Below are 5,117 nucleotides of genomic sequence, written 5' to 3' on the forward strand. Positions count from 1 at the left end.
CAGGTGTGGGTGGGAGGGACAGCAGGTGTGGGTGGGAGGGACAGCAGGCGTGGGTGAGAGGGTCAACAGGTGTGGGTGGGCCCCTTGTATTTGGAGATTCTTCTGCTGCAGGGGTTTCCTGGTGTTGTAACCCAGGACTATAGACTAGATGACTTAGAACAGTAGGAAGTGGGACCAGCAGGTGGCACACTGGTTAAGGCACGGACTCCCACATGGCTGACTGCTATTCGCGACCCGGCCCTGGTGTCTTGCTTTGTCACCCCCCCACCCCATCTATAGTGAGCACATAAGCCTTATAGCAAATATAATAATAATAATAATAATAATAAATGTAACACATAAATAATCCTTAAACACGAAACAGAGACTGGGCTGGCCCTGAGGTGCAGTCCTAAGCGCTGTGCATGGAAGCCAGCTCCCTCAGGCCGATCGTGGTCTGACTCCCAGCCCCAGAGGCTTGAAAACCACACTGGGTGTGTGTGTGCGCGGCCCAGACCCTGGCAGGATGGAGGAGTGGAGGAGAAAGGATCGCAGCGTGACACGCCCAGTGGGGGTGCCTCCCACAGCCGGCCCTGGACAGAGGGCAGGTCCGCACCCACACGACCGGCTGTTGGGAACGAGGCGCGCCTGCTCTCAGGCTGCCTGTGCCGGAGTACGGAGGCCCCTCCTGTTTTACACGTCTGTAGAGCAAAGCTCTGGAGAAGGTGACCGATCAACCTGCTAAAAATGATATGTGACGAAGAAGACGTCAACACTTAAACTCAAGTCTGTGGGATGTGCACCCTAGTTTTTCTAGGAAAATCTTACTTCAGTTAGGGTGCTTTGGTCGCCATGGGTGTTGATGCCTTCAGGAATGCATGAGAGGGGGTGGCCCTCGGCAGCCGGAGTTATTCTTCAGCAAAGTGCGGGGCCTCGGAGGAGCCGTAACCACGGTGGCCTGGGAGAAGAGGGAGAGTTGGACGTAGCGGAGCGTGCGCCAAGCCTGGGGGGACTCAGCGGACGCCTGCCCGTGAGCTGGCCCCAACAGGGACGGCCAGGACGGGCCGGCGCAGAAAGGAGGAGATTGGAATTGCTTATGCTTGCTCTTGTTCCTCGAGGTATAATGCTTCATAAGAAAGTAATTTCAGTCGTAGGGGAAAAAGGGCATTGTATGTTTTACATACCTGAGTTTGTGGCCTGAGAATCATTCCACCAGAAATAAATGTTCGTATCCTGAGGTTTGTCCTTTGGTTACTATGCAGCAGAAGATTCTAGAACCCTTATGCCTGCCTCTGGCGTTGAGTGGCCTTGGAGAAGAGATGAGGAATATCTTCTGATTTGATACTTCTGAACTTTAACTCTGGATAACTATGGCTTTTTTTTGAAGTGCAATTGATCTTCGTCCGTTAGAAAAAGTCCGGTAACTGTTGAGACGTTGCTTACTTAACTGAGGACTGGGCTTTATACAATTGCAGGGCGGGTGCTGCAGCTTGTCCCGTTTTCCAGGTATGACCCAAGCTCCTCGGAAGTGCTTCACCCAGTCCGAAAGGTCCGAGGAAGTCTGAGAGTGTGACTTCTCGACACGAGGCACAGACACCCACAGCCCGGGGGTGGGGGGGTGACGCGTCTTCCCTGACCCCAGGAGGAGCTGCGTTCTGCCATGACGACCAGGGGATGCCGCAGGGGGCAGAGGTCTCGTTCGACAGCCATTTCTGACCCTAGGTCATTGTCCATCTGCCATTGCGCGGAAGGTCCGGGATGCTTCGTTGCCTTTGTCCCTAACTGTGCCCGCTGGCAGATGACGGAGCCTCGTCCCAGGTGGAAGCCCTCCCGAGGAACCTGGTTCAAGGCTGGGCGAGCAGTGATGTGCTTGGAGCGTCCTATGCCCAGGAGGGGCCACATGGGACTGGCAGGGAGACGGCAAGGAAGGAAGGAAGGCATCACAGGGCGGCTTGAGGAGGTGTCGCCCCAGTCCTCCTGGGCCCTCAGAGGTGGGCCGGTGGCTTCTTTACTTCAGAGGCATTTAAGTCTTTTCTTAATTGTCAGAAGGCATGTGGACTTACCAGAGAAAGAAAGAGGGGAAACAGCCCCCCAAGGGGCATGATCAGACCACAGTCCCTTTCCTCTGCCTCTCCGCCCTGCCAGGGTTCGGGGCGCACATGGATTTGTGCCTGACATGTTTCTCCAAGTTACCGGAGCCGGGATTTGAAGCATGGGCCACGTGAGATCTGGCTACTGTAACTGTTAGGCTATGGGCTGGCCAATGCTTGCTTTCACCCTCCTTTCTCCCACGAGATTCAGTCCCACAGAGAGCAGCCGCAGTGTGCTGTCATAACCCACAGCACAGCACAGGGGACTTCAGAGCCCATGGGAAATGGAGTTAGGGCCTGCTGTGAGCCGTGTCAGCGTGCGTCGGATGGACAGAGGGCGAAGTTACTCCTGTCTTCACTCCGCTGTCTTGTCTACACTCAAGTCCCCGGTACCACCCTTCAGGTAACAGCCTTCTCGCTCCACAGCCGACAAAGCGCCCTGGAAGCCACAGCCCTCTGGAAAGTGCGTCCTCACAGACCCGCAGGGCCCGGGTCTTCCGCTCAGCCCCTTCACTCCGGACGGCGGGACGCCAGGAAATGTTCATCTCGGCCCTGGCTTAGCCTGGACTTCTTACATCAATGAAATTTCATGGTCTGGTAATTTCTTTTCACCTAAATGCCCTCTCTGACAGGGAAAAAAAAAGGGCTTTCGGACAGAACATTTTTGCCAGTAGAAGATAAAATGAAAAAGTGTCATAATTTGCCTCTGCTTTGAAAAGCAATCTTGTGTTCTCCCTAAAATAAAAATGGTTATAGGACAAGCCGACTCCCCTCTACGAACTTCTTTACACACCTTCTTGGGTCACTTTTTCAAATGAGCACCTCCAAAGAATTCCAGAGCAGGACTCGGCTGCCCGGGGGCTCAGCTGTTCCTTCTGCTTGTTGTTATTATTTCTAGAGAAATGTTTCCTATAGGGTGTGTGCACGCCAGAGAGACAGAGGAAGTGAGAAGTCAAACCCCGGGGGCATGGCCACACTGCCATCCCTTCACCTCCAGTCTTCTCCAAACACACACGTGCCTGGCTTGAGTTTCAAGCCTTTGGATTCAGGACTCACACTGCGGTGGGCCACGTGGGGGTCCAGCACCTTAACCAGTCCAACACCTGCTGGCCCGTTATTTCATCATCGCTAATTTCCAAGATTTCACCAGAGGATGTGCAGGCTTGCCTGCGGGAGGCAGGAGAGAGCAGAGGAGTACCCCACGGGGCAGTCCCGCTGCAGTCCCTTCTCCTCCACCTCTGCCTCCCGTCGGGACTCGGATGCATGCACACGCACCGGTGTGTTGTCCCAGCTTCCAGGCAGATGCACACTGACAAGCAGACATGAAGCCCTGCTGCGGCTCCGTCTGTCCCCAGTCTGTCACTGTGGTCCTCCGTCCAGGGTGCTGCGTCTTCCCTGCCAGTCGCCTTCACGGTCACTGTGCGCCTGAACTTAACTCTGGAAGGAGAGAGAAACACGAGGGCGGGAGCCTCAGGACCACCACAGCGTCACCAGAGGCCAGGGGCCAGCTCCGGGCTACTCTAGGAACTGGAAAAACAACGTACGAGTCCCAGTTTGAAGGGAGTCCTTGCCAAGAACCAATGCGCCCACACAGAATTGCATGGACGTTCAAAGAGCCCTGAAGGGCACAGAAGACTCATCTGCTTTTATTCCTGGGAGGGACCAGAGCCCTCCTCTTCCTTTTCCTTTCTCCTTCAACTTCTTCTGATCCTCCAGATTTTGTGTCATGCATTCGAGCTCCGTGTCAGTGCAGTTCCATTCTTAGCCCAGCACAGAGGTGAGCCGCGCACTGCACGATAATTAAGGACCGCGGTCTTTGGAGACGTGGGGTCGGACCTGGCTCAGATACCGGCCGTGGCCAGGACAAGGATGCTCTGCGCTGTTTCCTCGTACGTGACATGGGTGACACACTCACCTCAGAGGGTGGGGGCAACGGTAACCCGCAGATCATTGGGTGCAGGCCTGGCCAGGAGGAAGTGCTCAGGGGCGAGGTCTCTTCTCATGGTGACGGGGGTGCAGGGCTTCGCCTTTCCAGTCCTTCCTGTTTGGGAAAGGCCACGAGAAGACGGCTGCAGCGCGAGGTCACTGTGGACACGGGCAGGGACAGGGGACAGCCGTGGAGCTGCCTGCAGGCAGTGTGGCCACCCACCGCCGCGCAGTTCTGCCCCGTGGCTGTGCCCCTCTGAGCACATGGTCCTGCTCGCTTCCCCGTCTTCCCACCGCACAGGGCCGAGAGCGTAGTGGGTGTCCAGGAAGCTCGTGCTAAGGAGTAACCGCGTCAGGACCGGGCCAGGGTCCCTCGTTCTGCTTCCTAATTGGAACAGGAAGGAGGAAGTGCAGCTGGTTTGTCGGGACGGGCAGGCTGGCCGCCGTGTCCGCACCCACGCCCCTGCAGCAAGGTTGCACACACCCACGCCCTGCAGCAAGGTTGCACACACCCACGTACCCTGCGGCCTCATCTGCAGAGGGGCTGACACAGTCAGGGGTCCTGTGCCCTGAACTCACCAACGAGGACACAGGTTCACGTACTGAGGGGCGGGGGCTTCAGGGTGGGGCAGGGCGGGAGCTCAGCCAGGAGGGCACGTAGATGCCTGACTCACCACTTAGAGCCTTCCGAACTCCCTGGGGAAGGTCACGTGGGAGTTTTCAGACTGCAGTGAAAGACATACTTTAAACATCACGAGCCCCAGTGACTGGATGGCTGAAGGCTAGTGCCCGGCAGTTGGTACCGCTTCCTGAAGCAGGGGGGCAGGTCCCAGCGTTCCTCAGGGGTTCCTGGGACGCGGGTCCTCTGGTTTTAAAGCCGGGACAGCCCAAGGGAACGAGACCAGGTGGCCACCCTAACACTGACCGCGCCTTCTCAGCTGACAACGGCGACCAGTCCTCGGTGCCTGGAGGGGGAGGAGGCCAACTACACCCCCTCTCTCAGGGTCTCAGGACGGGGTCGCTCTGCAGGCCCGAGTGGGCCAAACCCAGCAGCTGGCTTGCTGCTAGGTCCATGCAGGGTGGGACATGAGGCGGCTCTGGCCATTGTACCTCTCGGCTCAG

At 57.0% G+C, this 5,117-nt stretch overlaps 1 long non-coding RNA gene across 1 annotated transcript in view; it reads right to left on the bottom strand.

Moving 5' to 3' along the window:
• Positions 1-2,100, bottom strand: part of LOC102467998 (uncharacterized) — a 15,139-nt gene extending 13,039 nt beyond the window's left edge. Inside the window, exons 1-2 of the long non-coding RNA XR_003549218.1 lie at positions 1,164-2,100; positions 808-937 (exon numbers count right to left, since the gene is read on the bottom strand). This is a non-coding gene — a long non-coding RNA (uncharacterized LOC102467998). The remainder of the gene's footprint in view (positions 1-807; positions 938-1,163) is intronic.
• Between the last annotated feature and the right edge of the window lie 3,017 nt (positions 2,101-5,117).

This window comes from Tupaia chinensis, unplaced genomic scaffold (assembly GCF_000334495.1).
Source record: "Tupaia chinensis unplaced genomic scaffold, TupChi_1.0 Scaffold000211_1, whole genome shotgun sequence".
NCBI lineage: Eukaryota > Metazoa > Chordata > Mammalia > Scandentia > Tupaiidae > Tupaia > Tupaia belangeri.